General features: G+C 41.2%; 1 long non-coding RNA gene across 1 annotated transcript; it reads left to right on the top strand.

Moving 5' to 3' along the window:
- Positions 1 to 1,734: 1,734 nt before the first annotated feature.
- On the top strand, positions 1,735 to 9,734 carry LOC106044444 (uncharacterized). The gene is made up of 3 exons (XR_007168675.2): positions 1,735 to 2,446; positions 7,728 to 7,919; positions 9,047 to 9,734. It is a non-coding gene; the product is annotated as an uncharacterized lncRNA (long non-coding RNA).
- The last annotated feature ends 16,355 nt before the right edge of the window (positions 9,735 to 26,089 follow it).

Below are 26,089 nucleotides of genomic sequence, written 5' to 3'. Positions count from 1 at the left end.
ATCAAAAGACAAATAAAAATAAATTTGCAGGATCCTGAAAGGAACTTGTAGTTATTAGACCTAGGACTGTTATTTAATATTCAATTAGAATAGCACTCTGAATTTCCTTGTTTAGAATGTCTAGGAGCTTTCACGGGAAAACTCTTGACTTTGGCTGTTTAGAGAGAAAGAAGTTCGTAAAGTTGGCCATGAAATTTGTTGTCCTTTCTGGCTATTTCTGAAAACCAACTTTACATTTGTACCAGCAGAACATTACTATAACCATGAACAGCACAAGAAATAGTAAGACCAACTGGAGGAAGAATTAAAGATAGTAATTTGAGAATACGCAAATACTCTCTTTCAGGTAAAAGGAAGGTTATTCTAGTTCTTGTTATGCTATTATTGTTACCATCTTCCTCATTGGTGCATTTTTCCTGAGGTAAAAGTCAAAAAAAGAAGAGAATAAACCAGCATCCAGGCCATTTCCTCAAAGACCGCAATTTCCTTTTAACTACTTGCAAAGATTTATGGGATCTTTGCCTACCACCAAGCTTTTTGAATTAGCTTTGTGCTGTTTTCTCCAGCAAGAAGAGGATAAGGTCAGAAATGGCAGGAAAAGGACTAGATGCTTTGCAGGGTCAGGTGAAAGACCTTCCTATTACAGAAAGAAAAGGAAGGGGGAGGTTTTACAGTGCCAGAGGCACAAAAGGAAAGCAGACAGCTGAAATTCACTCTAGCCAACTCCAATATAAAATGAGGGTGCCTGGGATTGTTGTGGAGAGGGAAATAAGGGGATGGGAGGAAGGATTTGGAGTGTAGTATGCTTTAGGCCCACGTTACGCTGCATCCTCACAACTGTTTATACACTGCTATGGTGTGCAAAGAGTACATCAAAACTCAGGTAGACTGTTCACATAGGAATGTGCATAACTGTTGCACAATATATTGGTCAGGAGTCAAGAGTGCAATCACAACAGTAATATTTGGAAGCCAGTAATGAGAGGAGTACTCCAGGGGTCGATAGTGGGTCTAGTCCTGTTTAACATCTTCATTAATGATCTTGATGGTGGGGCAGTGAACCCTCAGAAAATTCCCCGATGACACAAAGCCGGGGGGAGTGGTTGATTCACCAGAGGATTATGCAGCCATCCAGAGGAACCTCAACAGGCTGGAGAAATGGGCTGACAGGAACATTATGAAGTTCAAGTAGAAGTGCAAAGTCCTGCACCTGGGGAGAAACAACTCTAGGCACCAGGACATGGTGGGGGCCACCCAGTTGGAAAGCAGCTTTCCAGAAAAAGACCTGGGTGTTCATCCTTGCAGACACCAAGGTGCACATGAGCCAACAATGTGCCCTTGCTGTACAGAAGGTCAACAACCTCCAGGACTACATTAGGAGGACTGTTGCCAGTAGGTCAAAGAAGGTGATCTTTCCCCTCTACTCAGCACTGGTGAAGCCACACCTGGAATACTGGGTCAGTTGGAAGGGAGCTTCAAATAGCATATGCAACTGCCTGACTACGTCAGGGCTAACCAAAAATTAAAGCATATAATTAAGGGCATTTTCCAAGTGCCTCTTGAATATTGACAGGCATGGGGCATCAACCACCTCTCTAGGAAGCCTGTTCCAGTGTTTGACTACCCTCACAGTAAAGAAATTTCTCCTAATATCTAGTCTGAACCACCCCTGGCACAACTTTATGCCGTTCCTGTACATCCTGTCATCAGTTACCAGGGAGAAGAGAGTGGCACCTCCCTTTCCTCCTCAGGAAATTGGAGAGAGCAATGAGGTTGCCTCTTACCCTCCTTTTCTGTACACTAGGCAAACAGAGTGTGGAGCTACTGGAGAGAGTCCAACAAGGGGCCATGAAGATGATGAAGGGACGGGAGCAACTCTCCTATAAGGAAAGGCTGAGACAGCTGGGACTGTTTAGCCTGGAGGAGAAGACTCAGGGAGAATCTCATCAGTGTCTATAAATACCTGAAGGGAGAGTGCAAAGAGGATGGAGCCAGGTTTATTTCAGTGGTGTCCAGTGACAGGACAAGAGGTAATGGGCACAAGATGAAACACAAGAAATTCCATTTGAATATCAGGAAACACTTTGTTACTGTGGAGGGTGACTGAGCACACAAACGGGTTGCCCAGAGAGGTTATGAGTATTGTCCAGAGAGGCTGTGGGGTCTCCCTCCTTGGAGATCTTCAAATGCCACCTGGACATGGTCCTGGGCAACCTGCTCTGGGTGGCCCTGCTTAAGCAGGGTTTAGACCAGATGGCCTCCAGAGGTACCTTCTAGCCTCAACCATTCTGTGGCTCTGTGATGTAAGTCAGCCAAAGAACTCTTCCTAACTCAGCTGATGCAGTTGTTTTCCTTTGTGACTATGGGGACCATGGTCGGCATCCCTCATGAAACCTAGAAGTTACAAGAATCTCTAACAGATTTACTAGGGAAAGAGGGTACAGAGGTGGGTAACAGTACACTTTATCTGATGATATTACGAACTTTATTTCTGAAGAATCATTTGTGTATGTAGTAGTGCACATGCTTGATTTTCTAAACTCTATTTTACTTTTCCACTCTCTTCCCATGGGGAACTGCTGGACTACATGCTGCCTGTCTGTCCTGCATTTTACTCTCTGCACAACAAATCACTCTCATTGAACATGGAAAAAAAAAAAAAAAAAAAAGAGCCACTCAGTTTACTGGTAATCTCATTAACGGATTTGTGGCACGGTGTGGGTGAGGACTTCACCTCACAGCTGGCAGTGGTGCGTGACGCAGTTTATTGCAGACCATACTTGAGTGTGCATGGAGCCAGCAGTCAGTGCAACGAGGCAGTCAAGGACAGCAACAATCAATTTCCTGCACACAAGTTGTTAAAACAAGTCAAAGGCAGAACAGCATCTACAGTGACAAAGAGTGAAGAAAGGACAGGCTGCAATGAGGCACCACTGCAGACTATTATTCTTGGTGCTAAATGTTTAGGGTAAAATAAACTCATTGTCCCTGTGGAAAAGAGGGCTCCCCCATAGTTAAGGTGTAGATCTTCACCTCTGAAGATCTATATGTCCCTAGTTATTCTGTCACAGACTGTCTCTGTGACTTCTGGCATGTCATTTAAGGCCAAGAGCCTCATGGATTTTATACACTGCCTTCACTGAACTCCAGTGCTGGCTGGACCATCAGGTAAACAGTTGGTATTTTTGCAGCTTCCATGTGTAGTCTTAGCTCTAATAAAATGTGTTGGCCAGCCAGCAGGGAAGCAGTGTGTGTCTGAAAAGGCAGCACTTAAACAGAGAGCTGGGTGCAGCCTTGGATAGGAGGGACAGGTGGGAATGCACTGCAGGGCAGCTCCACTGCTTCCCTCCCCTAGGAGAGGGAAGAAGGGCCATGGGATACAGGACAACCACCTCCTGCTCCAAAAATGCCTAGCCCACTTTAATTAATAAAATACTGTCTGCATGAGGATGAAAAATATGTTTGCTTTCCTGACTATGCTTCTATAGTGAGCTAACTATGTTTATCAGCCACAGTTTTCTCTCAGATGTGTGGTGCATTGCATTGCTATTCAGAGAAACCTGTTACTTCTTTTATCATATATATATGTATACATATATACATACCAGTGGACTCTTCAACGTGCAGTGATCTTTTTCAGTTTAATAAGTAGCAACACAAGAATTATCTGCTTTTTAGATTTTAATCTGTGAAATGTGGTTGGCAGAAATGCTTAGCACAGGATTTACTTTTAGTTTTATGGATATTTGATTATAGGCAAATGAAGACCATGCAGTACGTCAAGGATATATGTATGGTAATGATGGATATTAAATGTTTTAATTCAAGAAATTAACCCTCCTTGGTTACAAAAAACTGCAACTTTAACATTTTGATTAAGCAAAATATCCATGTGATAAAGCTCTTAGAGTCCATTTTATATAGACAGAACAAGGTATAGGTGCTTAAGAAATAATAATAAAGACGCTGAGCTAGGACATCTGGATCCAGCCTTGCAAAAAAAGCAGAGATTTTAAGGCAAGTGCTGTGTTAACCTCTTCTTCAGCAAACCACAAATTTCTAACCCACCTCTGGGTCTTGCTTTCCAGAAATTAGGGTACCTACTTTGACAATTAGTTTTAACAAACAAGCTTCCTATAAAACAAAACTATTCTAGTGGAAATGGTCATAAAATAGCTGTAAAACTGCTGATGGGAATGTTCCTGGAGAAAAGGAACAGTGGGTGAATAAAATGCACTTCTATATAGGTAAAACACACATGCATTAATTCAATATATGAATAATTACTATTACCAACAGCTGTGCTGTTCATAATTCCTCAAAGCTGTTTCTCAAATCAATTTTGAGCAATTATTTTTAAGCAAAGTATTTTATTCTGATCTCTCCTCACAACCGTGGTGTTAGATTATTATTTGCAAGCAAATAGTACAGTGCAATATATGGAAGAAAAAAAAAAAAAAAACCCGTACAGAACTCATGTGTGAACATGAAGCTATTGAATGATGATTTACGTCTGGAATAATCGCTACCACAAGCCCCTTTGGAGCATGCAGCTGGAATTAGAATTCCTGAGCAGGAATCCTAAGTGAAGGGCTGTATTAAGTTTTTTTTTTTGTTACTCTTTTTTCTTTTTTTTTTCTTTTTTTTTTCCTTTTTTTTTCCTTTTTTTTTTTCTTTTTCTTTTTTTCTAGAAACAAAAACAAGTCTCTCCCTGTCTGGACAGAATGGTACTGTCCCAGACAGAAAGGTCCCCATAGGCCAAGCTATTCATGTAGCACCAGGCTGCTGGGAGTACCAAGCTATGGCAGGGATGGGGAGGAAAAACAGGGAAGTGACTGCAGTGCCCGCATGACAATTAACACGCTACAGACTGGGCTTGCTTGTCAGTTCTGGAGAAAGAGAGAATAGGAGAAAGAGAGGAAGGAAGACAGACAGAAAGACAGAGACAGAGATGGAGACAGTAAAAGACAGAAAAAGAAAGAAAGAAGTGGAGGAAGACAAAGAGAGACAAAAAAGCAAGAAGGGGACAAAAAGAGAGTGTAGAAAGAGGGAAAGAAAGAGGAAGAGAGAAAGAAAGAGTAAGAGAAAGAGAAAGAGAGAGAGGGAAAGAAAAAAAGGAAGGAAGGAAAGAAGAAAGAAGGAAGGAAGGAAGGAAGGAAGAGAAAGAAAGAGATAGAAAGAAAGAAAGAAAGAAAGAAAGAAAGAAAGAAAGAAAGAAAGAAAAAGAAAGAAAGAAAGAAAGAAAGAAAGAAAGAAAGAAAGAAAGAAAGAAAGAAAGAAAGAAAGAAAGAAAGAAAGAAAGAAAGAAAGAAAGAAAGAAAGAAAGAAAGAAAGAAAGAAAATGAAGGAAAGAAAGAAAGAAGGAAGGATAGAGCTATGAGACTAGCACTGCAGGAGGCAATATTTCAAGAGTCCAAAATGAATAATGAGTGAAAAGGACAAGACAACAAATTAATCTTTTTCACTTTTTTTTTTTTTTTTGGTAAAGTGATAAAAATGTTGTTTATTATTTTGCTATAGAGAATATTCAAAACCATTTGTTAAATAAATGTATAAATAAATTCACTGAGCATATGTAAGGTTCCCAGACTGATTGTGTCTTTGAGTGCCTTTCTCTTTTTTCAGGCCTGTTTTTTGCTGTTTGTTCAGACTGTTTATGAAGACCACAATTGCACTTGTTCTTTGACCAAAGGATTCATATTAACAGATTTTAAAATCCTTAAAATGATGGCAACACTGAAGAGAGCAGGTGTAAGTGAATTCCCTGAATATTCTCCAGTGTGCCAGTAATAAAAACATTTTTCAGGGTAGCATTTCTGGGTGGTGTATGGGGTTTTATGTACATCACTGCTAGTAAAACTAGCAGGAATAATCAATGTATATAACTGCATGCTGAAGGGGAACTGGAATGCTTACTAACCACCCTCATATTATGTTCCCTGAAAAAGCACATCATTTTCTCAACAAAAGAAAGAGATTTTTTATCATCATGGAAAATCATGTATATGAGAAGTAGCTCCTAGATTCTAATTTGGATTATTTTACGGGTATTTAAGTAAGGAAAACAAACATCATTCCTCTGTTTCTCCCCACCCCCTCACACTCTGCTATTCATGATTTTCCTGTCATGCAGACATCCCAACTGTGTTCTCTCCTTTATTATTTTCTTCCACATTTTATAGAGCACTGTATTTTCACTTTTGGTTAATGTAAATAAAGAGATCAGCTTAAATTTCCTGTGATCAACAATAATTTAAAGCATCCTTATGATGGGTTTCTTATCCCTTAAAAGCTTTCTCCTTTAATAATCTTTAAGACTCACTAACCATTATTATCCTGTGTATACTATCACAATAAAAGCTTTACAGAAAGAATACCAAAATACAAGGGAAACCAAACAACCTAAGAAAACAGACCTACTAAATAATATATATGATAAATACATGCATACATATTTATATACATTCATATAGAGATGCATCTATACATGCATATATAGAAGTTTATAAACACATTTATGTATAAAGGCTTTTCATTTCTTGTGATTGATACTTTAAACTACTGTCAGCTTCCTTGGATATCCGAGGATACTTGGCAGCTCTGACTGGATAGAAGCATGTATCAGTCCCACTTTCTTCTGTCCCTTGTAAATCTCAAAACTGTAGTAAGCCTCTGCCTCCAAATACTTTACACTGCGGCTCCTTATTTGAGATAAGGCACAGAGAGCCTGGGCTTCCCTGGGAAAGACTGGGTTTCCATACCCTGTTTCCAGGGATACTGAAGGTATTGTCTGAGCCAAAAGCAGGGGGAATCTCTACCCATTTTGGAGATAAACATCTCTATGTGGCTCCTTTATGTGAGATGGATCTGCTAAGGGAGAAGGGAAGGGTATAGGAAAATGTCTGTGTGTCTTTTCAAAGGGATGACCCCCTGAATGCAAAGAGGGATGACGAGGTGGAGCACAGAGCTGCGAACATGTATCTTGAATGCAGAAAAGCACACCTGTAACTATAACACTGTGATGCATATATGCAAATTTGTAAACAGGAAGATCATGAAAAACAGGTACACTTTTCCTAGGAAGACTCCATTACAGCTGCCAAGTATCACCTAACATACAGCTCTTCCTATTGTAGGACTAAGAATAATGACTGAATCCTGGAGTCCTTTCTAACTTTATAAGGGCAAAGAAGAGGGAAGATCTTAGCCCCTTTTTCATTCTATAGTCTTTGAAGAGTATTGAAGTCCTCACTGCTTTTCTGTGTCCACCTCATAAGCAATCCAGGTTGTTCTGTACCTGTATAACCTGTTGTAAGGTAGATTTAATCAGCCATTATTCCACCTTCTTTTTTCTTTTTTTTTTCCGCAGTTTGCCATTTAATTTTTTGATTCCAAGTCATTCATATAATTTTTAACAGAGAATCTATGCAAAAATTGACCAGCAAGAGATAAGCAATTCTCCTCATTAATGTTTTCTCCCAATGTCCTGTGATCCCAGCTGTTTTGTTCACTCATTTCATATACACATATTTTGCAAAGTGCTAATTTTTAATCAGAATATTGTGCATTACTAAATTGAACTCCCAAGAAACGAGATAAATTATATTATGACAATTCAGTTATCTGTACCAGCTAGACTAGAAATTCTATCAAAGAATATCATCTTGTCAATATCAGGCATATCCTGTGTTAATGAGTATCACGTACACTAATTCTTTTATTTTTAGGCTATACCTTTTCTCCCAAACTTCTGTGGACACAAAGAACAGATTTTTTCCTTCTTCACAACATCTACTCTGCATATTTGAAGTCCTGTCCCTCTCTGTAAGGGTGAGGGATGGTTAACTCAACTGAGGATCTAATTGGAGGTTTTTGATCTATAAGACTGCCACAACAGCCTACTGACACTTCCACTACCAGTAAGTATTTCTTCACAAAAGCATTTTCTTATATCTTAACATCTTTTAAGAAATTAAGTCAATTAGAGTAGCACAAAGAAATGGGTTATATGTTAAGCTTGTGGAGGAAATATTTTGATATGGTTCCTCTCTTCCAAATTACCTCTCATCTTCCTCTTTTCTTTTCATCCTCCTCCAAGCAATATGATACACAATAGATGAAATAGATGAGTAGGTTCTTTGTGACTCAGAACCTGCCTAAGAGAAAAATGAAAATGTCTGCTTTAATTTGCTCTGGGAATATACTGACTCAGCACAAACTCATACCTGTTCTCCTGACTGGCCTGACCGAGCATTGGCTCTACACAAAGCCAATGCTACTATCCTACCTCCCAGACTGAGTTAGAAGTTGTTAGCACTGCACTGCATTTCCTAATTACAGGCTTTGTAACACAGCCTATAGTGACAGAAATTGGCTAATATTTAGTCATGCTCTATGTAACATGTCTGCAAAAGAGTCTGAGGTACAATTTGTCATAGCCAGACTGATTAAACACGGGCACTTTCAAGGCAGCCTCATCCATCTTCTGTGGAGACTTGATGGTCATAAAACACATTGACAAGTGTGGGATACAATATATGTGAAGAAAGCTTTTCATTGCAACCAAATCACATTCCTTTAGCTGAAAACAGAAATTCTGATATTTACAGTCAAAAGTCCATATGCACGTCTTCCATGTAACATCTGGAAATATCTCCATTGGAAAATGGCAAAGTGTAGGTTAGATTCAGTATCTGATATGATATTCTCACTGATGGTGAAGTTAAGGGTAAATAAAAATCTCTTTTTAAAATCTTTGAACTTTTCACTGCCCAGCTTGGAACAACAGGGATAGGATCACCCAGTAGTTTATTTACCACCATACCCCTAATCACCAGAGGCACCACTTAGTAGTAAGACAACTTTGGAAAACTAATTATGGGTGATGTGACACGACTAACCCCTAGTGAGTTGTATGCATCCCCTAAGACATAATAATTTAGTATTATAGCAGACTATTCTGTACTAATTATCTTGAATCTAAGTACTATTAGGAGCAGCATGATGTCTGTCATCCCTGAAAAGAATATTCTCTACCTTCTTTCAGATTCTGCAGCAGGTTGGTCTGAGACTGCTGTCCCATGGCTGTGCAATGAAATCCCTTGCTATTGTGGTATCAGTCCATCCATTAAAAACTTCTGCAGAATTTGCACCCCAGATGTTTTTAGATTCATGCAGCACCAACCACTTGAAAAATTCTCCTCTGAAGACTGCTATCAGCACAGAAACAACTGTAGCTTAATCACGGTTTTATTTGAAAAAGAAGAATACATATTTACTTTGATAATATTTTTGAGTTCCTGAAGGCCAGATCCTGTTCCCACTGGTATCTGTGGCAAAACTCCCATTAACTTCAATGGCAACAAAATCAGCCACTTAGTTTGCATAATCTGCAGAAAGTAAATATTTTAACAATTGTTATCTGTGTTATTTAAGTAGTTAATAAAAATGTACATTTAAAACTGTTTCATATTTATTTATTTAAGCTGGTAAAAAAAAGTGACTTTCAAATAGGACAAAATATAGGACAAAAGCATTCTGTAAATGAAGGCTCAATAAAAAAGGCTGATTTTTTTCTGGTTCTCCTTCCTCATAGTAAAGCACACACTTTTTATAATATCAGAGAAATATAGCTGTGAATACTGAAAGCAAATAAGATATTCTTATTATGGACATAAAAATGTACATAATAACTTCAAGCCCTAAAATCTTCCCCTACAACACATGCATATATGTTTATATACGGAAAAGGTAAATTGACAAACTATTCTACTTGAGCTTAGTTCTGCAAAAGCCATCTCAACCCAGTTGCAAATATGCTATTTATCCATTAAAGAATGTTGCTATAGTTACAATATCTATTGCAAAAATAGTCTGGTAATATGAGAGAGTAGATGAAGAATGCAGAACAAACAAGCTTTCATATTTCTAGTGCTTGTATTTTTATACTTGTACATGAAAGTTAAAAACATATAGTTAGAACCCCCTTTAATGCTGCCTCTGTTTTGAATTAAAGCCTTAGAACAGTACCTTTGTACTCAGTGGACCTATCTTCTTGTACATCTAGTGTTACAGCACCTAACATCCATGGCTCAAATAGAGACTCTAGTATAAGAGTTTAACCAAAATTTTCACTGTAGGAATTTTATAAGTGATTACATAGATGAAATATAGAAACATCAAGGTTTGACTTAAGTCATCTCAGTTCTCATTTGAAAAATCAAAATATTTGATGTACAAATGTACCAACATTTTTTTATTGATAAACAGCAAAATAGGTGATTCCACAATGTCAATTTTACAAGGCCAATTTTCAGCCCAGAACTACACTAAGCTTTGTTTTGCATGGAGACATACTAGAACTATTTGATCTCCCCACCTTAAATTAACTTTGAAGAAATCTTTTAACTATACAGAAGAGTACCTACACCACAACCCAACTGATTCGTCTCATGGTAGTTCTGCACTGGAAGTAAAATGCCTACTGTGGTTACATCTAAGCAATGTGTAGGTAGGTGCAGTGATTTGCCAAAATCCTGTCAACCTTTAAGACCTCTTGCATAAAGAGAAAATGCTGTGTTATTTTTGTTTTGCCTTCTTTTTTTTTTTAAGAAAGTAATCCAGAAGTAATAATTCCTATCTAAAAATTGCATAATTGGACTCAGTTCCTTTTACAGCTTCTGGCATAGAATCTGCAGAGTCAACACCATTTAAAATAAAACTATAACTTGGTTCTTCTTCCAAATAAAACACTCATGATATGAGAGCTATTGGGCTTAACTTAGAAGGTGCTTGGACTAGCATTAAGCTCTGGACTAACTCCAGAGAAGTCAGTGTTGTTAGATCAGTCTTAAAACCAGTTCAATATCAAAGGCATTTTTCTCTACATAGAGTTTTTTACAGTCATTCTGTTTATCAGCCAAAAAAAGTGATTAAGACCATGTTGCTCTCAAAGTTATCTTAAGTACTTAGCCCCTTACCAGCTGAAGAGAGAAAATAGAAGGCAGGAAGGTAACATTTCTCGTTTGGAGAAAAAAAAAAAACACTAAAATTTAATCCAGAAAAGGCTATGACACTCTCTACTGGAATGTCACCTGCATAAATAAGCATTGAGGGTATCTGATTTTCAAATACCATAGCTCTGAAATAAAAAAAGGAAAAAAGAAAAAAAACCCTAAAGTGAGGTTGTGTCCATATTATCAGATAATTTAGCACCTCAGTTCATCCCATGGTCCCTGACCATCACACTGCATAAATGTCAGTCCCTTTGTGGCCCCTGTCTTGTAGAGATCCAACTTAGTTCCCTCACACATAAAGTCCAGGCCGGGTTCTTGTTTTCCTCAAACTCTACTTCTGGTAGGTATTAGGGACAAGAGTGCACAGGAGGTGACCCTTGGCAAATGCTAGGTAGTGAGAATGCAGCAGTCGGCTGTAGAAAAGGACAAGTTTGCAATACTGGGAATACATGCCTCTTTGCAGCCCTTGTTTTGGAGGTATGACCATTTGCAGGAGCAAATGCATTTAACAGTACAAATGTAGGCTGCTGCTTAGACAGAATTTACTTTCTCAAGGCTGAAACTTATGCAGACTGCTACCTTAACCTCAGACGGCTCACATGCACCACCTTTTTGCTAGCAGTTTTGTTTGAGTTCAGGTGTTGTGACTATCCAAATTTGCTCAGATTCTGCCAAAGCCTGGCTGAAATTCACAGAAGTACGGTAAGATCTCCAGACATTCACTTGACTCACCCCAACATAATGTTATGCATTGTAGCCGTGGGTCGCATAATGAAAAATGCATAATCAGTCTTGAGGTCAAGGTCAAGAGGAAGAGTAAACCACTTTGGAGGCGTTTTGTGTAGGAAATAACTTGTCTGCAGAATGGGACAGACAGATCTCACTAGTAAAGACATTGAAAGAAGAGTATTGTGTAGGATGGTGAGCCATTAGCCAAAGATGTTCAGTTCTTAAGTAAATATAAGTTTGGATTTGATTCTAGGGATTGGAAAAGTTTGTTAATATTTTATTTGAGGAAGACAGCATAGTCTATAAAGCCCTAGCCAACCAGTTAGCTTGATCTTACATTACCCTATCGCATTCACAGTTGGATCATATTGTGGAGCGCTGTATGGAGATCCACCAACCAGCAGCAGTGGAACTAGGGGTGAGTTTGCTTAGCTCGAACATCATATTCTGCCAATATATCTCCAAAGCTTTTGGGAGCAACGCAGATGTCTCTCTTCATGGGCCTCCTCCAATGGCCATTTTCTCCATTATGTGTCCTCTTTGGTGTTCTGAAGTTGCTGGATAGAAGGAAAAAAATGTGAGATAAAGTGAAACTAGCTATGAATGCTCTTAAATATTTGCTGCTGTCCCTGCTGTTGGACAGGCAGTGTGCTAGGTAAATTTGTCCTCACATAAGACAATCTTTTTGTTCTCTCCTTAAAGTCTGAATTCACCAAAGTCAAATCACCAACAAACCTGAATGATGGCACACGTTGTCAAGCTGTGCAGGATAAACTTCAAGGCTCCTGTCAGGCTTTGTCCCCAGTGTGATATAAACTAAATATATATGAATATTCCCACACCACACACCTGTTGAGTGCTTCACCTCCTACTAATCCAGAAACTAGCCAAAGGACACTTTATTTCATCTTGATGTATTCGTCATTTAGTATTGTTTTAACCTGCACTTACAACATTTCAACATATCCAGAACCCATATGCTAGAATTTTAAATTTCAATTTCATTTCAAATTTGAAATTCAATCATTTCAAATATTTTTTTTTAAATAAAAGGTAATGTTAGACAATGTACTAATAATTCTGTCAACTTCATATACCATGTGTTCCTGCACTTAATGGTTGTTTATTTTGAATAGAGATAAATGTCAATAAAGTAGTCCTTCTCTAAACGAAACAGAAGAACAAGTAACAGTGGTGCTGCTGTGCAAGCTAATTCATATTCCCTGCTCCAAGGAGGAAGACTGGCAGCAGTAGCAGCTAGCGCTGACATTGGTGGGCTACTTGTGTGGCCCAGCTTACCTCCAGTCCCCTTCCTTCAGCCTTCATCCTGGGATGTGACAACGGGATGGCTGGGGAGCTGGTGCTCTCTCTTACTTTCAACTATTTCCAGAACCCCTGTGTTTGGACATGTGTTTTTTGGCTTTTAGCCCTATGATGACTCTGGGATACTGCTAATAGTGTCAGAAAGTAGACTCATGTGCCTCCCTTCTCTTCAGCTCAAGCAGCATTAAATCATTCCATTTGACAAGCTTGAACAAAAGTATTTAATAGCAGTCAAAAAAATTAAGCTTATATTGTAGAAAACAGGGGAAAATAAAAATGAATAGCTAACAGGTGAAACTTCAACTGTATGCTTGGAAGCTTCCTAAAAAAGTAATAATAAATAATAATAATTTTTTAAAAGCTTCATAAAGTTTGGTTATCTATGATGTACTTTATTTTCATTTATCTAAAAGAGATTAAAAGAAAAAGTTTTCCAATCCATGAAAAAGTAGTTTTCCATTCAAATGTTGTCATTAGTTTCCCATAGAATATCAATAAAGCCCTTACTTGGTTTACAGGAGCTAAGTAAAAATTAAAGCTATTTGAACACTGGCATGTAAAAAGACTATCTCTTCAGACAAGTGATCAAGTGAACACCCTCTCTGCTAACCATTTACTACCAAAAATCTTTTCAAAGAAATCTGTTATTTAAGCATACAGCGATTCCTCCTTTGGTGGTCAGATCCTTAAGGAACCTGCCTAGTGATTTTCATTAGATGGTCTCTTCTCTTTCCTTTATAAGCAAGCAGCCTTACTGGCATTCATTTTGGATTAGCTCCCTGATGCTAACTGTCCCTTCCAAGAGCCAGAGACTGCTGCTGAGGTATAAAGGTTTACCCCTATGCAGCAATGGTCAGTAACAGCATTGTCTTTGTTCCCTTCAGAAACTGGAACCAACACATGGGCACCCGTTTCTACCTCAACCTCACTTTTATTTTTTTTCATGAATATTTTTTGTGAATTATTTTTCAATTGTATCTAAAACACTTCACTATATAGCATTATTGCTAAGCTCTACCGGGTTAATCAGGCTTCTACGCCGCACTGCAGTTCTCTTTATATGGATACCGAAGGGTGGAGAAAGCGGGTGATACTGGGCTTCTGCTTCTGAGTCAGACGAAAGGAGATTTTACTATCCATCCCCTCTTGGCTCTGTGGGCTATTCACACGGACCTATTGTCATACTAGTCTCTCTGATTATTCTAGCAAATGTTTTTCATGAGCTCAGAATGGCCATTGGTTTTCGAGTCATTGTGTTAGGACAGCACTGCAGTTTAGCAGGACTTTGTTATTGCCATGAAAGTGTGGGAACATCAGGAAGATCAGAACAAAGGCGGATTTAGAACAGACTGCGGATATAAAAATCTATTAAAGACTTTCTCTCTCTTTTTTCTTCAGAGTGAAAAATCAATAAAGTGGTATAAGCCAGATAGCATGAAATGTACAACTTCTAGACCACCAATTTATGCACAAAGTGACCTTGACCTGTATACATCTATTCTGCAATTTCCTATCATTAATTTATTATGTACCACTCCTAACCACACAGAAAACAAAACAAAACAAAAGCAAAACACACAAAACTTCAGGGCTGGACGTGTTTTCTTTTCCTTTCTTCTCCTTTCTTTTAAAGAAGCAGACTTAGCACCAAGTAAAAGAATGTAAGTTATTATTTACAACAAAGGGGGAAATAATTTTTTTCACAATTCATACTCTGACTAAATAACGACAGTAATGATTTACTATCTAGGAGCTAGCTGCAGAATACATTTAGGAATCATATGAGTCTGTACTTTCTGAAAATGTTATTACTGTCTGTACTTTTCTACCTTTAGACTCACACTGTTTTCTCTAATATTTTCATGTGCATATGATCATAACGAGAACAGGAAAAAGGAAATGTGAAAATAGTTTCCCAACCACATTTAGTTATTTTGAAAGAACTAAACACATCACAGTCTCAATCATAGGTCAGTTTATCATAGAAATTACAATTGGAGGAAGATAATAACTTCATTTTACATGGTCCAGGTAAGACAGAGAAACTGTGTAATTCAGGTCATAATGGAGATGCAGCTAAGTCTGAGGTAGACCTTGATAAGCATTTCAGTGCAGGTTATAATGAGCAGACTTTTAATGAACTTATGGAAAAAAAAACTGGAAAATTCTCTTTCCCTTACTTCTAGTCAAGCCCTTTCTATGGCTCTAATGACATAGTCAAGATCCAGTTTGTACAAATGCTGTCTAAAACTCATCTGATGCCCAGGCAGTATTCCAGTCCATTTCTTTCCAGGGTGGATCTAGCCCCGTGAGCACCTCATTTCATTAGGATCTAACTTACTTTGCCTGTTTTGGGCAGGTGAGTCCTGTCCTTTCAGTGATATGTCTGTTGTAGGACAGTTTTAGCCATGAGACTGTTTTTTCCCTGAAGAGACCTCCAGATGACTGAAATCATCTAATCTAAATCTTCCTAGGCGCAACTTGTGGCCATTTCCTCAAGTCCTATCGTTAGTTATCTGGCAGAAGAGGCCGACCCCATCCTCATCACAACCTCCCTTCAGGAAGGTGTAGAGTGGATATAGGTGATATTGATATGGATAGATGTTGAAGGTGAGGGCAGGATATCATGGCTTTCTGTTGATAAGGCAGCCAGCAGAGGTACCAGGACATGCTATACTGCATCCTGGGCTGCTCTTCATTAACCAAAGAGGTAGATGCCTAACAGCGGACTGAATCACCCTCTTGAGCTCTCTGAGTTCCTTGCACAAGTGGTATCAGAGAAATGCCCTGTCGAGGGACAAATTTGCACTTCTCCTTTTTGAGACACCAGAGGATATAGGCAATTCAGTTCTTCCATATCAGACGCTTCCTTGCCCTCCCCTCCACCATCCACCCTCTCCCAGGGACACCTGCCTGAGATGAGGCAATGCCTAAATGAGGTTGCCTGGATTATCACCCTGATCAGGTTATTCTGCTAAATACACTGCCATGATCTTACAAGAGCTCCAGTTCAATTTGAATATCAAAAAGTCTTGACATTATTGTGTCACCATTAGGGTGACAGAAGCTGGTAATTATCAAAATCAAGTTTCTATTTCAAGCATGACAATTAAAAGTAACTGTTTTTTTTTTTTTTTAAATAACATTTTAAGTTTTTCACCAAAGTGATCAAGCAGGTAGTATAAAACACAAGGAAAGACACTCTAATGTTAAGCCCAATTACTTCTCAGAACAAGTTTTCAAAGAGCACCTCCAAAACTAGTTGCCTGTTATTGATCCTCTGCTCTGCAGATGGGAGACTGACTGGGAAAATTTCCCCCTGCACAGGTGCTGCAGCATCTCAGATACTTGTGTGCAGAGTGTTGTGAACTACAGCCAGCCTCAAGTATATGTCAGTTCTTAAAATCCCCAAATCTGCTTGGAGGTTTGCCCTCCATTTCCAGAGGAGCAGGATCATGCTCTCTGAGGGCACCTGAGAGCTGCTCTGCACCTCGTGTACTAAGTGCGCACATTCACACAGAGCCCAGTCACTCCTATTCAGTGCCTAGCACCAAACCCCAGGGAAGTTGTTTCTAGGTCAGTTTCTTGTACCGTTGTTCCAAAGTCCTGGCCAGGAATACGGAGGGGACAAGACTCGAGATTTTCATATGTTTTCAGATTCCCCTCCACTCTTGCATGCAGGTTAAAATCCACAGGGCTTTACCCCATGAACCAGCCTTCTGCTGCAATTTTGATTGGTGCTCCCTTTGCTTTGGAGATATAAAATCATGCACACTTTCTGCTTTTTTGATTCAAATGTAAGCAGCATGTAAAAAAGATGGTGCTTCTTTCTGCCTGACCCAAATGCAACTTTGCAGGAAGAGCAGCAGCATGCCCACACTGCTTATACTGTCATGCCAGAAGAATTAATGTCACAAACTAGTTTTCTTCAGAGCTAACCACATGCAAAAGCTGGGCTGCTTTGGCTGACTGAAGACAACAGGTATAAATAACCTCCTGTGCCCTAGAAAGCAAGAGCTGGGAAAGGATCCTTGAGTTGTTTTCTGCACATCAGCCTATGAGCTCGGGGTGTTTTAATGCTCTGTTGATGCCACAGGAGCCGATAGAAGCAGGGACAGATTACACTGAGAAGGAGGTAAACAAGTTGTTTACAACTCAGCGGGGCTGCAGCGTATCCTCCTTACATCGGCTGAAAGGCAATGAGAGCATTGGACACTGGGCGGCTGATGGGAAAGGATCCCCGGAGCTGCCAAGCTCTGGCTCCAGAAATGTCTGTGGGGCTTCAATAACAGGAAATCACGTGTGCTGTCATTATCAGCTGCTGAGCGAGACAGATGCACCCAGATCAATATCAGTGTCCGATATCAAAGAGCTATTGTGGCGGTACCGAGCGGTTTGAAATAAGGAGAACAACAAAACTATTTTAAATGATTAGGGCTGGCAAAAATCCCCAGACTTTCTCCTTTCTGTTTTGTTTTTGTTTTCAGAGGCAGTGGATTCATCACCGTTAAAGGAACGGAAAGTCCTCTCTGCCCAAAGTAGTTTTGATCATTATTGATTTAATTAAACTCTGTTTGCTTAAGATTGCAGTGGGAAAGGGCTGCAAATCAGCACTCTTCCTGATCTCTCCTAATACGAAAGAGTATCTGTTCACTCAGCTTGGGAATCGGCATGTCCTTTAGCACAGCTGAAAATGGACTAAGCTTCTCTTATTATGCTGTCTAAAAATACAATGTAGGAACAAAGCAAAACATCTTCAGGGCTTTTCTTCAAAGCCGGACCTGGTGAGCAGAGAAATCCTGCACACGGACATGTGTGCTCCCTGTGCTGACATCCCTGTGCTCCCCCCAAGCTGAGGGGGTCTTGGTTGCACTGGCATTATGTGACACGGCTGACTTCTGCAGTGGGCTTTCTGTTTCTCGTCATTTGTGTTGTCAAATAAAATATGTCTGTAAAGAAGCATGCTATCTTAGCTTTGTACAAATTATATACCAAGGGATGAATTCTGTCTTACGCAAAGATATCTCTCTCTGGATATTTCAACCTTTTAAAAATTATTATTATTTTTTATTTTTTATTATTTTTAACAGCTGGTAGGTTAGGGTATATCTGAAGGATCATTTTCTCATGTGCCCTTAAAAACACTGCAAGCTGTTGCAGAAAATTCAGTAGTTTTCAGGCCAGGAACAGAAATCCACAGGTAGAAGTAGGGAGCTTGTTTCGTAGCCCATACATAGATACTTTTGTTGTGCAAGGACAGCCCTGGCAGAAGGATTCCTAGGAAGTTCTGGCCCCTCATATTTCAGATAGGGAAGAATCTGTGACGTGTGAGAAATGCACCAAGGTGAATCACATGTTTCTTTCCACTGCTTCAGCTGGGTGACTGCTGTGCTACTGGTACCTCAGAAAAGAGCCAGCAGTTAAAACAGGTACTTGTCTTCTGCCAGTTCTGCGGGCGGCTCACCTGTTTGCATTATGCACTCTAGCTTGTCATTGCATTGCTGTGTATTTGCATGCGTGTGTAAACTGCTCACATAATCCTGCATATCCTGATAAAAGCACTGTATAAAGATGAGGTGGCACAGTCTGCACGCTACCCCACACATACATTTCTCTTAAGTGCAAGTCAGGTACTTGATAAGCAGATTAGCATCAGGAAAAGGTCCAGCTCTGGCATCATTCCGGGCTGGGGAGCGGCACTGAGGGCAGCGTGCAGGTTTCTTTCCCTTCGCCTTTGCGAAGGGGCAGGGGCAGGGGCTCACCTGCCTGCCGTCGCCCGTGTTCACCCCTCTTTAAAGCATCCCCGCCGGGTGCCCAAACACCGCACCGGAGCGGTGTTCAGCGGCCGCCGAGCAGCCCTCCGCAAGGAAATGGTTAAGGCGAGCTGTTTTCCTGCTGCCTGCGCTGCTCCTGCTCCGGGGGCCGGGCGGAGGCAGCCCCGCAGAACCGCTCGTGCCTCCCACGATAAGACAGCCGAGCCCTCACCGCGATCCCCCCGGATGCCCGGGGGGGACGGGCAGAAGAGAGCAAACACCGCCAAGAACGAATGGGGGCAGAGGCGGCGGCTCGGGGAGCGCCTGGGCCCGTAGTAAACAAGGCGCCGCGCCGCCTCCCGCAGCCCCGCCGCCGGACCGCGGCCCGCCGGGCCCGAGGGGTGCCTGCCCACGGGCCGCGGTGCGCCGGCCTATTTGTGCAGCCGTCTGACAGACCTGCTTTCCTCCGGCAGATCCGCCCGTAATGCTATTAAGGCGACAGAGGGGAGAGAAACGAAGCTGCTGAAATAACGGCGCGGGGCAGAAGTAGGCGGAGGAGGTGGTTTAGCTCGTGGAGGCCGTGGCCCTGCCAGCAAAAGTTGCTCCCAGCAGGATGAACCTGAGTGCAGCGTGGATCAGCTTTGTATCCATGTATTGGGCTCCTTTTTGGGGATAGTCCTTCTTCAGTGCAAGTTTGGCACTGCTTTTTGGTCACAGGAAACCTTGACCCAAAGTCGTTACAGTATAAACTGGCACAGCTTCCCTGCACTGTAGTAGCCATCTACCCCAGACAAAATGTAGTCCCCTCTCCTTTTCTGATTCTTCTTAGGACATGAAGTCCTACACTCTGCAATACAGAAATGTTCTACAAGGTCACTCACAAAATGTAATAAAGCAAGCTTCCTGTTTCCCAGAAGTTTATGTCGGAGTTTCTCTTTTCCCCTCTTTTTACTCAAATTGCTATGTGCAATGTGTTCCCTTTGGCAGGGTTCAACTGTGAAAGTCACACCTGGGTCCTGGCTCCCCTCTCATGATATCAGTTTTCAGACTATTACAACATGTGTTTCAGTCCGTGAAGCTGATATTCCAGGGCTTCTGTGACCTTCCTAAATATTGTAATAGTTGCTGGCCACCAAGTGACCCTGTCATTCCCTGGGTGCTTAGATAGGTATATCCAGGCTGACCTTCAGCCTGCATCCTGTCTTGCTGACTACTCTCTTATGTCTTCATCTAGGAGGTCAGAGATCAGAAGGGAGCCAGCCAAACCGGCCAAGGGGCAACCCTCACCACGGTGCAGCATAGCTGGAATGCCCTGAGTGGGCCAAAGAAAGTTGGAGGGAGAGTAACAGCTGAAATCCTGGGGTTGCTGAGAGTCCCTGCACCTCAGCTGAGGCAATTTCATGGCTGTAGTTACACCTGCATTACCAGACCTCAGAGCACTTCCACATTGATGAGCCAGCCTATGTGCTTTGGCCATATCCTAACTCTGCATCAAAGCCAGGTCTGCACACCAGCCTTCTCCAGCCCACTCCTGCATGTCTGTGGAAATGAAACCTTTTGGGTGAGGGCTGGCCAGGAATGGCGGCACTTTCCTGATGGCACTCATCCACCAGCACAGACCAAGTATCTGAATGAGCCTTTACTTTTGTCCCTTCTGATGCAGTGGAAAGGCAAATAGATTAGCATAGGTCATTGGCTGTTTAGGGCTGTTAGACTTCAAAGTGAAACAGAGAAAGAGTGCTTACAGACTCAGGAGCAGGTAGGAGGTAGTTTTAAGAATCTGCTTCTTAACAGCTTTCAGCTATTGGTTTCTGCCTTCCAGCTGAGACAGTGTCTGACTGTGTCCTAATTAATGTGGTCCAAGATTGGGCCAAACATGCAATCCAAATGTGCAAAAGCCATTGAGAGAGAATTATGCAAAACTTTTTTTTTTTTTTTTTTTTTTTTTTGTGGGAGGATTGGAGGATTTTAAACCTGCATCTTCAGCAGAGGAGGGAGTTTTGAGGAGAAAGCAGGAATAGATTATAAAGAACATGCCTCTGTCATGTAAGATAAGATCAATACCTTTGCTGTTTGCACATTAACGTTATAGTACCTATGGTAGTCAGCAGAACATTTCTGATTTAATCCAAATACAACAGTAAACATACTCTATAGGTAGTATGTTAGAGTATTCTACCCGTGTGATAAGTTTTGCACTTCTGGAACTAAATATAAACTAAGTATATATTTTAATCTAATCATGTTTGCAAATGAGATAACCACATTGGGGATATTTTGCCATGGAGATTGAATATGAATTAAACAGTTAGGTAAGGAACAGTAGCCAACAGACTAACTGTAAATGATAGTTCATAGTATGAGATCTTTGGAGTACAAAGAGAAGGTGGGAGAGAAGCAAGAATATTTCCAACGAGTAAAGAAAAGAACCAGGAGGAGATAGCACAGGAGTCCAGATTGCAAGAAGGCTATGATGAAGCAACTACTCATAGCAGCAAGGTGTTTGAATATGCAGGCAATTTCTTCAACAAGAGACTTCTTGAGAAGAACAACTGGAAAGCAGGTAGAAGGCAGGAGCCAGGATGGCCTGAACCCTGTTAGAAGATGAAAAACAGAAAATTGAGGCAAGAACAGCAAACAGCAAGGGGAAGTCAGCACAGCAGAATATGCAAAGCGATAATAGAGTTAGAAGAGAAGCTGAAGGGCAGCTGAAGAGGAGGAAAGCTGTGAGAGCAGGTCTATGCTGAACTTCTCAGTGAGAAGTTACCAAGGTCCAATCAGAGAGAACAAGCTAAGAATGAGAAGGCTGAAGGCAAGGAAACAGAGAGGCTGGAACAGGGCAATGGGGATTAGATACTGAGGTTGTAGGTGAAGTGATAGTATTCCTAAAGCAGAAGAGGAAGTGCAAAGGCATTTCTAGTGGAGGAAATTATCTTGTTCTGAACTTTACGATATTCTTCCAGTGGCTCAGCGTCTGGCAGAAGAGAAAATGGGTATGCTGATATTTCCTATAAGTTTTGTTCTGGATGTCAGTTTAACTTAAATAAAAGAAAGACTGGGACAGATAAATGTATTTGTGTCTTTTACAGCCATTTTCTCTATTAAAAGATTGACTTTAGCCCTTTAAATACCTGTTTGTAACAACACTAATGAATCCCAGGGTCCTTCTAAGTAGCTGCTACTATGTAATGGCTCTTGCAGGCATCTGCTCAAACTGTATCCAATTAAAAAAATAAATCTTGGAACAAACTGCTCCCAGTTTCAGCTGGCTGAGAGGTATGAATTCTACTTTCATAAATGGCTTATTGCCCTTCTCAGTTCTGTTTAGGGCTATTGGGCCAGGAAAACTGCATCACATAACTTTCAACTCATATAACCTTTAAATTTATCTAACCTTGTTATCTGCAAATAGAATTAGAACAACAACATCAAGACAGTAAAGAAAACAAGACAAAGCAGCTCAAAACCTTAAAATGTGGTAACAGACCTTATTTTGAAATACTACCAGTAGTTTTGGGGAGTTAAGTGTGTCGCATTTCATCTTTTTGGGGGATAAACCTTATTGACTTCTGCTAAGGTTAACAGACGTCTTGTTTTCAGTAAGCGCAAAACAAATACTAAATCTCTGCTCGCGGTGATTTCTTCCACCTTGTGAGATCTGCAAAAAGAACTTACAAACTTCTCTCGCTTGCAAGCCATTCAGTATGAGCGCTGTTAGCAGTAGTACAGGACGGTGTGAGGTGTGGTGCTCTAGTAGTGGCATTATGGTAGCATTTTTGGCACCAGGCAGAGTATCACTCAGAAACATGCTATGTCTCCTTTTTACCCTCCAACCTCCCTGTGCTTTGCAGGAGTAAACACTGCTGTATGAGCGGCAGTGAGTGCTGGGTTTGCACTGGTGAATTTTGGGGGACCAGCTGGCTCTGCAGGTGTGCCACCCAGCAGGAGCCTGCACCCAGCCGCTGGATCCCAGCCGGAGCCAGGCTGGAGCCCACTCTGGGGCGGCTGCGAGGGGCCTGGGCAGAGAGGGAGCGCTCCTGGCTCCTGCTGCAAAACACAGCCTTATACGGCAGCGAGCCTGGCTCTCAGGGATGTGGGTATCTCTAAACACTGCGCTTTCTTAAAAAGGTTAGCCGGGAAAAATGTTCCCGCTTGGAAAATGCAGGCATTTGAAATAGGGGCCCAATACTAGGGCTTTTGATAATGTGAATTGCAATGTTGAGTCAGACACTTTTATTGTGGTTGTCAGCCATAATCTCCAGCTCCATTTCTACTACCCGTCTGCTCAAGAGGTTGTAGCTGCTGCCAGATTCACAGGGGTAGAGGAGCAGGGAGCAGCGGGAGCAGGAGCGGTGCTGTATGGAGATCGGAGTGGCCCCCATCACTCTACACCCCTTCCACTATTCAGGTGCACTGGAGTTTGGCTTCCCTTTTGAAAACCACAAGGCAAGACTTTAAAAATGAGATAGTGTGGTCCCTTATTATCTATCCTTGTCCTTTTAATATTCTCAGATGCACAGGTGAGTAAATGAATATATACGATAATCGATGCATTTCCATTTCTAATGCTGACTGCTGTTAAGCATGATGCAAACTGATAATTGATGTAACAGTATTCAAACATAGTGCTTTGTCAGAGTTTATCTGCTGGTGGCATTGTTTCTATTTTTGATATGCTTTCTTAGTAATTTTTATCCATCCTAGGATGGATAAAGCACTTACTGATTCCCCCTTTCAAAGGGAATTAGGGAGCCTTGTTTCCTGTTAATAAATATGTAGTTATAAAATACTTTATCAGTTGATTCTTAGAGCTGACCACATAAATTTCTTATTGTGTCCATCAATATCAAATAAACTACATGGCAATGATAGTCTTTAGGTATCAAAATTAAAGAATTTTGGTTGACTGCATTTAATTTGATGGGCTATACCTTACTGTTTCTGATAAGCCATGGATCAGAAGTCAAACAGTAAGAATGAAGAAGGAAGAAGAGCAATTATTTTAGATACTTTTTTTTTTGTGGGACTGAACACCTGAGAACACCAGCTACAACATTAATTCTAGCAGCTTTGCTTGAGAAAGGGCTACTTTAAGATCGGTTGGAACCAAGCCTCCACGTGGGTTATAGCCATGAATACACATCCACGACATACAAAACTTCCTGTGAGGAATTCTTTGTCACTTGAACCACCACATGCTATGGATCCCTTATGGACGTAAAGGGGAGATATGAGTCTATTTATATTCTAGATAAATATCGGGCCACTGGAAAGCAGAGCCTAGTAACTCCTATAACTGGGCAAACCATTTTGTGGCGAAAGCCGTCCCGCTCTCCGCCTGCTCCAGCCGCCTGTCTCCCTGCGGATGGTGGCGGGGAGGCAGAGCGTGCACCACTGAGCCCTGGCTCCCCCGCACTGCCAGCCCTCCCTCCGTGTAAACATTACGGGGCCGGAATGCCGCTGGAATTCGGGGTCGGGAGCCAGCCGGCGAGGGGAGCGGGAGGAGCAGCTGCTTTGCGTGACGGGCTGTCACCCGCCGCTCACCCAGCTCCCTGGGAGCCAGAGAACCTTCTAAGGCCACGAGAGACTCCCCTGGGCGCAGCAGCGGGTGCCACCTGCCCACAAGCAATGTGATGCCAGCACGTCTTGCCCTTGCTGCAGCACAGGGAACAGGAGGTTCCAAAGACGTATGCCCTCTGTACCTCTTCCTGACATAGCAATATGAATGCAGAAGCATCGTGTGCTGATAAGCTCATGTTTTTAAATTAATCCTAAACCCACTGTAAGCGTATGGTGAGTGAAGTCCTGCTCCCTGCATTCGCACTCAACAGGAGACTGAGATCAAGGCTTTCATTCATACATTCAAGGCCAAGTCAGCCAGCTTCTAGTGCCCACATTGTGTTTGGGGGGTGTTCACACAACAGCAGCTCCCAGCTGAGTCCTGTGGACATCTTTATGCTGATATTCACTAAGAGATAAGAACTGAAAATAACTTTCTAGCTGGGTGCCCATGAGGACAAGGTAGAAAGCTGCTCCATAAATCAAGTTAATACTTTCACCCTCTTTGCAGATTTATCTCATTTTAAGATATCCTGTACTGCACAGAGACTTCCTTAAATTGATCAGCAGGAACATCGTATTCCTCTGGGACAGGAGCAAGTGTCTAGTTGTTCCTTCGCTATCGGTCTGTGTCATTTTGTGAAAATGCAGTCTTGATTCTGAGCTTCTGGAAGGTCTATCACACACTGTTTGTCACATGTTCAAACTGTGCGCCCTGCAAATTCAGCGTAAAAAGCAACAGAGTTTTCTTTGCTAGGGAAAGCACAAGGAAGCCTGTGTGACACTCAGGTTAACCTGGGAGGAAGAAATTTGGCTAAATTGCAGCAAACAGCCATCCTTTTGTTACCAAATATATTTTGTGCCTGAAAACAGACCTAATTGTCAGGACTCGCTGAGCACACCAAGTAACTCTTTAAATAGCCACCAGTCTTCATATCATTAGTTTCCCGTTCTGAAAACTGAAATGCCCTTTAATTATCCAGCTGTAGGAGCATATAAGATGGCACTAAATTTTGCTTAAGCACCGACCATTGCCAAAAAGGAAGCCAAAATACATAATTAAGCTGGCATTAGCATTCTATAGCTGTGCGGTATCAAACCGCGCAGTGGCTGGGACATTCTGTGAAGGGCAACGCTGTCTGGGTAATGTAGCAGAAACACTTATCTAATAGCGTGCCCTCCTGTGCCCTCTGTCAGGGCGCCAGCACATTAGTCCTATTATCAGCCGGCAAATACTGTCGGCTTCCACATTGTGGCTGCTGCCAAAAGAAACAGTCTTCCCTGTTACAGGAGCAAACGTCTGTGCACATAAATGAAACTGAAGAGTAATTAGATTACAGCATTTCCGACTGACCCCTCTGCAACAAAATATTTGGGCTTGCTAATTTACATTAATAAAGATCCCGCAATTTTTGCAGAATGCTTGGTTTAGTTCACAGGTCAGGCATTTTCTATAACATACTCTAAACAGACTACTTCAGTCAAGTAAAGTAGAAATGTCGAGATGACCTCTTCTAAAATCGTTTAAAAGCCCTGTTTGTCTTTTCCTTCACCTATAATATGTATTTTTTTTTCACATGAGATTATTATTTAGTAGATTATGGGGGTATTTTTCTTTCATTTTTGTTTTACTCAACTATTTGAACTGATTAAGTAAAAAAAAATAAGAAAAAAGAAAAAAATAAGAGATGCCTGTTCAAGAAATGAAAA

The sequence above is a fragment of the Anser cygnoides genome, chromosome 1, assembly GCF_040182565.1.
Source record: "Anser cygnoides isolate HZ-2024a breed goose chromosome 1, Taihu_goose_T2T_genome, whole genome shotgun sequence".
Classification (NCBI taxonomy): Eukaryota; Metazoa; Chordata; class Aves; order Anseriformes; family Anatidae; genus Anser; species Anser cygnoides.
Note: the sequence above shows the minus strand (reverse complement) of the source record. Positions and strands in the feature narration are given on the sequence as shown.